General features: G+C 40.8%; 1 protein-coding gene across 3 annotated transcripts in view; it reads right to left on the bottom strand.

The window, feature by feature from the left end:
* The window catches only part of Psgef (Protostome-specific GEF), a 51,800-nt gene that overhangs the window by 19,685 nt on the left and 20,039 nt on the right, over window positions 1–12,076 (bottom strand). The window contains exon 1 of one of the 3 annotated variants that reach the window (XM_064116616.1): window positions 2,913–3,282. The exons of the other annotated variants lie outside the window; for them this stretch is intronic. The gene's annotated coding sequence lies outside the window, so the exon portion shown is untranslated. Of the gene's footprint in view, window positions 1–2,912; window positions 3,283–12,076 lie in introns of those variants that run through there. 3 annotated transcript variants of the gene reach the window in all.

Genomic DNA, 12,076 nt, shown 5'->3' with positions numbered 1-12,076 from the left:
AGAAGACTATTATTAAGACGTAGAAATTGCCTCGCCCCTTCACAACCCATCACCCTTCAAATGAATCCTAATATGGTCCATCACGAAATCACCACAATACACTATCCCCTCATCTCTCAATTTTCCAACGGTCAATTGCCTGTAACTAATTCAAAAGCATCAACTCCTCCTCGATCAATCCATTACCAAAATAGTTGTCTCACACGGAGCGAAAAATTCTTGAAAAATTACGTGTCTCTTCCCTAATCTGTCCTTCAAATTAATATTCGGCAAAAATGACGGAACAGTTACGCACTTTTCCGTGAACTTTCAGAGAAAAGTCCAGACTCCTCGCAAAAAAATATGGAATGTTCAGTGAAAAAATGCGCAACTGTTCCGTAATTATTACTGAATACTGTTTCAACTCGCAGATTACGTAACGGACCCGGTAATGTTTAAACAATTTATCTCTCCCCGCGTGCGTAACAATATTCATCGTCCATATATCCACGACTTCCAACCACCTACGACTCGAAACTTTTCCTCAATTCCCTCGATACCAGATTCCTCTTCAAGCCCCTCCCCGGACAATCTCGAAAAGGCCATGGGGGAAACGACTGTCGGATTAAGTTCGAAGACGACTTACAGACATTTGGGCCACCACCTGCCTCAATGTCCTAAGCGTTCCCATGATCGAACCCAAAAAAAAAGAAGGACCAAAGGAATAAAAAGGCAAGGTTCCTTTTAAAAAGTTGAGTGAACCAGGCCGATGAGGGAATAAAAAGAGGTTCAGTCTAGTTTAGCATATCCAGAACAGCCGAAAAACCAGTCGCGTGTTGTATATCGGGGGTACACATGGCTCCTTTTCTCAAAATTTTTTTAAAGGTACTATGCATATGCATTAGCCTCTTTATTCCCCCGTCTCATTTTATTTTCATCTCTTTCTTTTTCTCGAAAGCCTCTTTCGCTCTGGTTCACTTCGACGTAACCCGGGCAGGTTCTGTGAATGTTAAAGAGAGTCAATGTTAGAGGGTGAAATGCGAGGAAAAAAAAAGTAAGACCTTGGGACAATATGACCACGGCCAGTATCCAACAGTGAAGCAGTACTGGCTAATCATTTAAAGGGCTGGACGATGGCCAGAGCCGGACGCGTTAGGGAGGGGTTGACTTGCGATATATATTTTTTTCTTTTCTTTTCACCGCGCCGGAAAGGTAGTTGCGAGGATGTGTGTAGTAAGGATCATAAGAATACCAGAGGTGTATGAAAAATGGGGGTCCCTAAAACGCGTTTGTATAGGTCTTCACGGCTCGTACAGGGACTAAGTCCTTTCTGTAGTTTTCTCATTCTCTTTAGGTTAGACTTTTTCCTTCGAAGCAGATGTAACTCGCGCATGCGTCACTTACATCGTCTTTTTAACTTTTTTCTTGAGGGTGAGGTCCTTTCGGGGAAGGGAAAGTTCTTAGGGGTGTCTTAAGAGTGTCAAGGGCCATTCCGGAGGGATGGAGGGAGGAGCATTGCCATTGGTATACCCATACACACACACGTGCGAAGGTGCAATCACGTAGATTGCTAGGTTGTCCACGCGAATGTTATGTTCCTCATATTTTTGTTTATTTGCTCGCATTTACGGTCACGTATTTGCGTTATAAGGGAGGATATTCAGTCGCTGGCGGAAATATAAATATGTGAATCTGGACAGAGATGGAAATGAGGCTATAACAACAGTGCTGTACCCTTCCTACTTTACCGTCTACAAATTAATTAATAATCAAATATTTTGACAGTAATCTCAGCGCTTAATTATTCGTGATCGCCCTAAGACTCAATCTCTACAGAGGGAAAAGGGACGGGGTTGGGCATTTTAAATTAGAACTTATGGAGATTCCGGGTAGATTGGAGGAAAAGGTTCGTTGGAATTTTTGGGGAGGTCTACGGGTCAGGTTGATGAATTCTTATCGGATACTGATGTTTTTTTTTAGGGGGGGGGGGGGCTTCAGAACGCTTGGAGTAGACACTTGTTTTTCTTTCTCGCTGGAATCACCATCGCCCATCCCCAGGGCATTCCTTTGTTTTTTTTTCTTTCGCTCCCTCGTCTGGAGATTCGGGGCAAAATGTCGTTGGAGTTTCGGGAGACATCAATGAGGGTCGCAATTTCTTTCTTCGTGGATATTTTTTTTTTGGGTCACGTGCGACGCATTCGCGGGCTGACCAAATGACAATTCCCTTTTGTTGTCTTTTCTACAGAAACATTTCGGTTCGCTTAACAATAGAAGAGTAATTTTTGTAAAATTCGCGAGGATTTTTTTTTTGCAATTCAAATGTTCAATGAATTATTCTTCTGATTAGTTTCGATCCGTCCGGATTATTATGATGGAAATAAACATTAATAAGATGATACCCAGGGCGCAATGCGAAAATTCTGTAGGGTTGACGGGTTCCATTGTTCCCTATTCAATTCGTAAGATCTAGATGGCAATGCGATTAGCATACACGTTGCATATAAAAAGTACCACGGAATGTTATACGCATCGTGGATATAAAGAAATAAGATCTATGGTTTTAAGTGCGGTAACCCCTCTCAACGATGCGTGATAGGCGCTAACGTACAGGTACAGGTACAGAAACGCTTTTCTGGAGTATAAAACGGGGGCCATTAATGTCGAGTACCCTTAGCAATGGCATATATGTACCATGTGGTGGGATATGTGTCGCGTTAAACCGTTGGGAGATTTTTAAAATCGCATCCATTATTTTCAAGGTCTTCCAAAACTCCAAGAAATCATTTCAAACAAATGAAAAATCAAATCCGAACCCTCCAATTGACTAATTAATTCAGCTAATCATGAACCCAACCAGTCAATACAATACAAGCGCCAAGTGGCACGGAATTTCATAGCTAAAAATTAAACTAGTTAATTAATAATTAACTTACTCAATTGATTTCCAAAATATTCAAATGTACATCCAGTGTTTCCCCTTCCAAAATATCACCACAAACAGTTCCAGTTAATCCACAATCACAATTGTTTTTATCTTGTTTCGCGATACGGTTATTTATGTTGTTTTTACTTCGTAAAAAAATTTGTTGTAAACAACCGCGTGTGGACTAGATTGACGGCATGGCTGCGCGGTGTGCCATGTGATATGTCAGCACAACCGTGCACGACAACGTCTGTTACACCACTGACGGTGGTGGGGTGAGCCCAGGGGCCTTATGTAGCCTTTGGAGGGTAGGGGGCTTCGTCCTCGGGACCGGCTAGTCTTACCTACCCCCACCCCGATGAATTTCACCGGGTGGAAACCGACCTGACCACTATGGCCACTCCAATACCGATCCCCCTTCTTTTTATGCAACAAAAATGATCCCAACTTTTGCCGAGAGACTCTTCGTAGTCTAGTGGGTGACGTGGGATTTTTTTGATTTGTTGGAACAATATGGTGACGTGATAATGCAGTTTATGACATCGAGGTTTTGGGTAAATAATGACGACGGTACATATGTCGATTTTATGCTCGCGTTCATCAAAATAAAAGGAAACCATTAGTTGCAATTCTTGCTCAATTTTCGTGGTGACAAATTAAACGATAAATTGACACGAAATTGTTTATGTTATTTTTTGTACGATATAATCAATGGCACGTGGCTAATTGATAATCATATAATAATCATTTCATTAAAAATTGCAACGATCTAATTATGTGATTATAATTGATGAGAGCTGCAGTAATTTCAACATGGATTCAGGTCAACACTAATTACCCCGGTCATAAATATTCCGATGACAATACGAACCACTTCCCCCAAAAGGTGTGAAAGGGTTGAGAGATTACAACCGTTGATTACATCCATAAAAACCGTGAAGTACCAAATTTTTTTTAATAAACTGTCAAGAGTATTTTCAAGAGGTTGAGATTTATGTGGAGCAAAAGCCAGTCGACCTTCCACGGAATAATCGATCTTGGGTGCTGTCACCACCGGAGAAAATTCAGTAGGTAGAAAAAAAAAACTATAACGCCGGGTAGATCTCCAGGTACGGTTTTCTTTTTAAAATTCCGTCAGGTATGGGGATCAGGCGAATTGTGATGATTTTTTACGTGTCAATGGCACCCCCACACGTTAACCTTTTTCATAAACAGCTGAGATGGTAATCGAGTCAATTTTTCTGCGCTCGATATTTGTCATTCATTTTTTTAGGGATGAACCAGCAAAAGGTGTACTAGGAAAATCAATATTTCATATTTTTCAAATGCCGAATATTTTTACGCATCGGATATTTATTTTTCCACGGTAATTTAGTCCTTTCTATTTTTCATCAACAGTCCTAAATCAACTCAACAGAACGTGCACCCTTTATCATGCGCAAATTATTATTACGAGAAAGCCCTTAGCACCTGAATAAAGCAGAATACCCGATCGCAGTTGTTCATAAACAAAACAATTATCCATTCTCAAGAGTCATACCAGCATGAAATCATCGTCCCAAGAAAACCAGCATTTATCCACTCGACTGTGATCTTTGAGGTTGTACTCCTCCCCTGAATAGACCCCATTATTAACCCATAAATTCGCGCTTGTGAGTACGCTGGTGTACATGTACGCCTGACAGAGTCAAAGACCTGAGAGAAAAAAAAAAATCTCCAGACGAATGGTGACATGCGTAGCTAGGCCGGAAGTGTGCGAATTGTCCGTCCGAAGAGTCCATGAAAGCACGCATGAGGCCCAAAAGGACAAAACTACCATCGCATTTCACATTTCTACAATATCACAGCCGTTTAACGCTGGCAAAGGAAGGTCTAATCTTACCATTCAAAGCAGCACCAATTTTTTCCTCCCCAAATGCCATTCATCCACGCGAGTGGGGAGTGCTACCGTGAATAGACAGGACAAATGATCGGGGGAGGGGGGCACCCACGCACGCGTGGGCCTCACGCTGAGGTGGGGGCAAGACGCGCGCGTGCCTTGGGGCCTCTCGCGAGAGAGTGGGGGCACTCAAGCGATCCAATTACCCAGCGGGGGAGTCGTGGGCCTCAAGGAGTCGGTGACTCCTTGGGGACACGGCTGGAGACCCTTGACAGATAAATTTCACTCCATTTCACATACCCGGGCATGAATAATCCGATTTTCTTTTGAGAAAACCCATGACAGATGGGTTTTCTTCGGTTTGAGGTCTCGTTTGTTGGATCATTGACAATTCTGAAGGAATTTGTTGGGAATTGATCGAGTTCTATTCATCTGTACTTGTGCTCTGACACAGGGGGGTAATTGTCATCGGTTGAATGTCCGTTAATTATCGGTCGGCATTTAAAACAAACTCTGTCCTTTCAAATCGAGAACAATTCTCGGCTTTTTGTCTCGTACTTTAAATATATATTTTTTTTTTTTGTTTCTGGGTTTCGTGAAGCTCTCTTTTATGCATACAATGGTGCGTTTCACCCTCTCATTCTCCTGTGCTCCAACTCCGCCTTTATTTTTCTCCTCACCTTCTGTGTCTCTTCACCACCATTCCGATGGGTTTCTGGATTTTTTTTTTTACCAAAAATATATAAACGTCGATGCACCCCAACTATTCCCACTATTTGGCCTATTGGGGTAGGACGTCCGAACGAATCCGTCAGAGACGATTTATTATGTGTCAGAACACGGGCCACGTGCGGAATGTTACTAGACCATGTACACAACCAGAGTTGCCCCGAAATCAGTTCTGAGGGTGCGTTTGATTAATTCTCATTCCTCTTTGAAAAGCCGAAAAAAAATGAATTTTTTTTTCATGTTTTTTTTTTTTCGACTTGTGTGTGGATGCACCCAGGGATCAGGAGTCCCTTTTCGATTGATATTCAGGGCGGATTTTTTGAGTTACAAATCGACTCGATTTCTCAAGATTTCGCCAGGGGTGAAGTAAAACGAATTTTTACGATTTTTCGGAAATCGTCGGCCCCTCTGCCCGTCTCGAGTTCATTTATTTCAGTTAGACATAATTTTTCAGTATTATCTATCGAAAAGGACTTGTTCATTTTTGTGGCCCAATCCGTGTGAAAGTCCGGGTGTACTGCAGATTAGTTTTCGAGAATTTTCAATCTTCCGAGTCGTATGTGTGACTTTCTCAGAGGGTTGACCCCTCGATTTGTTGAGGGTCAACGAGGCTCATTGTCCTGGAACACTTGTTTGCTCTATCGCTGTGTAAACATTTGGAGGAATCATCAAAAGAGAACCTCACTCCTGTGCTAGTTTGTTAATTCGGATGCATCGCAAAAATGCTCAGCTATTGGGCCTGATAATCTATGACGATGGCATTGCAAATGTTTTGCTCAGTCTGAATTTTTACGGGACAAAAAAAAATTTATTGGCGACGTGAAGGGAATAACGCGGCTCACTTTTTGGATCGTTGGCAGGAGCTTGGGTACCTTTACCTCATGCGGGACAGCTGCTTATACCGGAGTCTTTCGGTATACGTGTGTCGCTGGCACCCCCGTATATACCAATGTACGAGGTAGAGTGGGGTAGAGCCGGCTTTTGCGACCTGGAGGCTGCACAGTCCAGCCAATGGGATATTTATTATTCACAATATCGGATGCAATGTGCTACGCACCCGCATGACTCGGGGATTTCTTCATTGGATTGGCGGTTATAATCCGATTTTCTGGAAAGGAGATACTTAATATTTCATGGTGATTTTGTGGCTTTGTTGAGTGGATGAAAGTGCTTTAGATCTTTCCATCGATACGGGGAAAATGTTTATAAATAGTCACTACAATAATTTATTAGAAGGGAACGATTTGTCGAAAAATTCCACTTGAAATTATCACAATTCAAATAATTGAGAAATCGAAAATTGAATCTGACGATCGGTTGTATATCGATTCAATATTCTTGACAGTCAGGAGTTGAACCCGAATCCTTCTGCATTGTATGTGAGGTTGGACCATTCACAGGAACATATTGACAGCCTCAACACTCATCCACTTTTATATAATTTCCCCAGAAACGCATTCACTCCAATAATTCTTTCAACGTCCCCACAATTCTGCATCTGAACCATTGAAATAAAGTCATTAATAAATTTCCAGAGCACGGAAAAAAGAGTCATTACTAACGGAAAATGATCCCAAAAAAAAAATCATTAGTAACGGTCGACCGGAGAAGTCGTAGCACCGGTCAAAACCGTCGACTACACCATAAAATTGAAAACACTCGGCCCCGCATCATAAGTGCATATTTTTTTTTTCCACTGTGATCAGTAGAACCATCACCATAGAATACATATGCCACCAATAATAATTACATAATCGAGTGCACGTGTCGCATTCGATATCTGCCACCAAAAGTTTGAGCAGTAAAAAATAATTAGAGCGAAGCCGAACCCCTCCACCCTCGTGGCCTTATGGTGTCATTACGATTATGAAATGTCAGTGGAAAGGTGCAAAGAGTGTACATAAGTGTACATATGTTACAACTCTCGGATCATCAGTCATTCATTTGTTTATCTGTTTGGCAAACATTAATTCGCTTTGCTTTCACCTCAACTCCGCCCTTATTTTCCGCTTTTCCCGATATTAATGAATTCGACAATTTTTTCGTGGTGGAACAAAAAATTTGGAGATTAAATGCAACGTGTGGGGTGGCAAATGGAGGGTGGATGTCAGAGGAGAGCTCAACAAATAATGGAAAAAATGAATGGCAGAGCGGTTTATCGTTGACCCATAAGTGAACGATTTTTTTTGGATGACCCGAGTCTCATCCGTCACGCAATGTAGCCCTTAATAGGACCCGCAAAATACGCCATCCGATACCCTATCTGAACGCTCTCCGTTGTTTGTTCGGGAAAGGATTTTTTATCGAGAGTAAAAAAAAAATATTGCTGTAGGGTGAACGAGATCGTTAGCGAAAAAATGAAGGGGAAAGATCTTTCACCTGATTCGCTCGGCCGATTTTTCATCGGCCTATGGTTTTTTTTTTGGGTGAAAAACGTACGGATGAAGGAAACAGTGAAAGAGTGAAGTTAGGGGACTGCAGCGAAATGAAAAAGAAACGAGCCGGGAATGCCACCCTGGTGGACTGGATGCTGTTTTTTTGGGAGTTTGTTTTATATGGGATTTTTTTATCAGGGTTGAAACTTCGGCTCTTCGGGAAATTGTTTGGAGTTGGAGCGTGGAAGTGATTCGAGGGACCCTCACAGCTGTCTATAGCTTGGAGAATATGCACAGAGAGATAGAAATATTCAGTAAAAATTACGAAATTTTAGTTCGCTTACCGATCAGGAAAATGACTGAGAAAATTTACGTGACGGTATCGCCATTTTTTATTTAATTTAATTTTCCCTACATGTGTCGCATTTTATTCGGAATTCCGGCAAAATATCTCCCTGTGAACTTGCGAAATTAGGCACGAGAAAATTCAGCAAAACTATTGACAAAAATTCTCCAAAACTCCGTGTGAATTAAAATCCGAAAAAACTTCACTCAGAATTCTCTTCACCCTTCACCAGAAACCCGTTTCACCAAAATTCTTCAAAAACCCGAAAGTCATGAATATTAAAAAAAAATTCACAGCCCCAAACTTCGAAATCATAAAGCAATGTCCGGTGTATTGTCCACCCAAGTCCAGTCAATACCCAATTTAAGGTCGTGTCGATTTCAGAATGAGGAAAAAACTTCAGACCGCTGGGTACTTCAAATTACCATAACTCTTTGTGACTCAGAGTACCCAGTCCTTTAAGTGACTATTCACATTGCCACTGGACTTCGTGGGCCCGTAATTCACCGGGAAACATTCACAAATCCTCGAAAGGATGAGAAAGGGAGCACACTCCAGGCGGCAGTGAAAAAAAATACGTTTGCTTACCTGAGATTTAAATCTCCATATCGCATTGTCGAGGTATTTCATACCTCTTATATTTATTATTAGGATTCATAAATGCATGACATTATATGTTATTGAAGGATCGTATGTTCCTTCTCATCTCCGTGAAATATTTATTGCCAACAGGGCCGGGAAGGGACTCGTGTTCTCTTCAACGTGTCCTGTTCTTGTTATATTTTTTCCGCAATTTCTTTACATGCTTTATGCCCTCAGCATGTTCTCACGTTCATACCTCACTTTTTTGACATTTTCTCCGTGTACGGAGAGAAAAATTCTTGAAAAATTACGTGCCTTTTCCGTAATCTACCAGTCAAAATAATAATCGGTAAAAATAACGGAACAGTAACGCATTTTTTCACTGACCGTTCCACATTTTTTCTCGAACGTTTTGAACTTTTCCTGAAAATTCACTGAAAAAGTGCGTAATTCTTCCGCAATTTCTACCAAATATTGTTTAGACTGGCAGATTAATTTTTCAAGAATTTTTCTCTCCCTGTGAAAATTGTTATATTTTGATATTTATTATAGTGATATCATTATCGATAGATCAATACAAAAAAATATCACTCGTAAATATTTACTTTTCCTGCATTTTACAACATAAAATATGACTAAATACAAGTATCAACACTTACAAATATTCCCGTAAGTTGACATTTGAATAAGTACCGAAAAATATAATACATAATTGTGCAAAACACGACCCAAATTTTACCCGAATAATTCTCAATGAGAATAGGAAATACAGGAGTCAACGATATCATGACAATGGGGCATGAAATAAAAGGGGTTCTCTGTCATATTGGGGATCGTGACCCGCGATATGGGCGGATCTCACTGTGAGAAATGAGAATGATCGCTTAAAGTCGATCACCGGGGCTTGGCCCATTGTGAACATTCGTAAAAATGGGTATCAGGGCGCTTTATGTGTTTAGTCGTACATATATTTCAACGATTATTTATATCAAAGGTGAGCGTTACGGCGCACGTGCAGAATTTTTTTTTCTTCGGCGATCGATCGGGGATTGAAAAATCGGCCAGGACAGAGTTTATAATTTTTATTTCTCGGGTGATGATCCCAATTATATCGGATCATTAACTTTGGGATGAGGGTTAACCCTTAAACATAACGGATTTCATTGAGGGGCTTCATAATTCAGAGTTTTAACAATTTCTTTATTTTCTATTTTCTGCATTCTTTATTTATTAGCACAACACTATCACACGAAAAATTTTGCAAAATTCATTTGGAAGCAGCAGTCCCTTTGTTTTTGTATTCACTCATCTTGAAGTGCCTCTCGACATCGATAGGCTAACAATCGAATATCGAATCGACATTATAATAATCCTAAATAAAATTTTAATAACTGGCGAAGGTTCAATGTCAAGTGATAAACATGTCAGTGAAAATTGAGAGGTGTCTTTTTTTTGATGGGGCGGTGCCCAATATATCTATCGATGACTCGAACCGTTTACTCCTTTATAGCTCGCACTCCTGCCTTCTCTCATTGATCACATTTATATCCCTCAGGAAATTCCAAGTGAATTCTATTGTCGCGTTACTTCTGAGCCGTTGAGTTCGATTGAGCCACACGAATCCTCATTCGCACTGAATTCACTGTCATATTTTTTTACCTCGTATTTCTCTCACCTTCGCCAATCCTGTATACCGTCTCAGCCTAATGAGCCGTGGCCAGGGGTAAAAAAGAGCTCTTCAGGGACTCCGGGAATATTTTTTTCGTCATTTTTTTCAAGGGCTTAAGGATTTTTTGAATTTAGCGCCGAGGGAAGATGATGAAAATTGGCTACATGCCGATGAAAAAATGGGGGCACAAAGGGTTAATCCCGGTGGTTTGGAATTTTTTTAGTCGCAGGGTTGCTACACCATCGAGATTTCTGGGGCGGGGAAGAATTATCCCAGGGGATGAGCCATTTGTTTTGCATGGAATGCAATTTTTTTGGGTTTAGGAATTTTTTTATGATACGGGGGGTGAGACGTTTGCAACAGGTTCTATCAACTGGTGAGAAATAAAAAATAGGGGCAAATATTGGGTGAAAAGGATGAATAAATTACTGCAGTTGGAGAAACTGAATTGAAAAGTGAAACACTTTATTGAAATTTTATTCATTTATTTGAACAAGTTTTTTGTTTCACCTGAGGATCACACGTTCTTTGATATAAATTTTTTTTTTTTAATTTTAAATCAATTTTAAATCTAACATTTTGAAAAATAGAAACTCCTCTATAGTTGCAGATAAATTGTTAATCAGTACAAATAATTAAATGTGGAATGAAATCAATTGAAAATCTCCAGAGCCCCTACGAGACCGCTCATCAAATCTCCCTCCCCTACCCTCAAATTCGACAATTTAAATATTTACCTCCATGGGGTGATGCAAATACATTCATAACAGCTGATTTATTTATCCTCCACTATTTGTCGACACCAGAAACCACTCGGCGACGGCTGCGGGGAGCGAGGAAAGGGGTGAGGGGGCTGGTGAATCGATGGTGCACTTTTGGGGGCGGGTAGTACGTTACTAAAATTACATATTCATGGAGCACCTTCATTCGAAAATTTTCAAAATCCAATAGGTCATGTTAAGTGGAATTTTGACGCTGCCCCCCACCCCTGGAGGGAGGGGGCAGGTGGGGCTCAGGTACTGATTCAAAATATTTCTAAAACCCCTTACGACTCGGGATATTCAACCTCCAATCAGTCGACGTGATCTCAGCACGTGCTACACCCACTGGCTCATTTCCTGTTTCAATAAACACCGAAACGAGGACCAACTGGGCCTCTCGATGTGTCATTGAACCTCCACTCCGGGTACGAAAGGGGTTTGCAGTGCTGCGATTTTGAGATTAGATTTTTAGATACGTTTTTAGCGGTTGGGGTAGCCATGGGGGTTTCGGACAGTGATAGCCGCGGGGAGTGATTAGGGATTAGGTTTAATGGGGGTTTAATTATGGTTGAAGCAGGAGGGGGTGAATTTTTTAATATAGACAACTGATTTTTTTTTATTGGATTTTTAGGAAAAAAATCTTGAGATTTAGTTGGGGAACGAAAAAAGGGGGATTCGTGGGTTCATCATCGATGAATTTGTTGTACAATTGATGAACTTCTTCGTGTATATTTATTCATTTGAAAAATTGCAATAGTAGGCAACCCCAATCAAGTGGTATTGAAAAGCGAATTGAAGAGATGAAATAATCGAAATTGAGAAAAAAAGGCAGT

This window comes from Diachasmimorpha longicaudata, chromosome 3, assembly GCF_034640455.1.
Source record: "Diachasmimorpha longicaudata isolate KC_UGA_2023 chromosome 3, iyDiaLong2, whole genome shotgun sequence".
In the NCBI taxonomy this organism is placed as follows: Eukaryota; Metazoa; Arthropoda; class Insecta; order Hymenoptera; family Braconidae; genus Diachasmimorpha; species Diachasmimorpha longicaudata.
The sequence above is the reverse complement of the archived record's forward strand: the minus strand, read 5'-3'. Positions and strand labels throughout refer to the sequence as shown.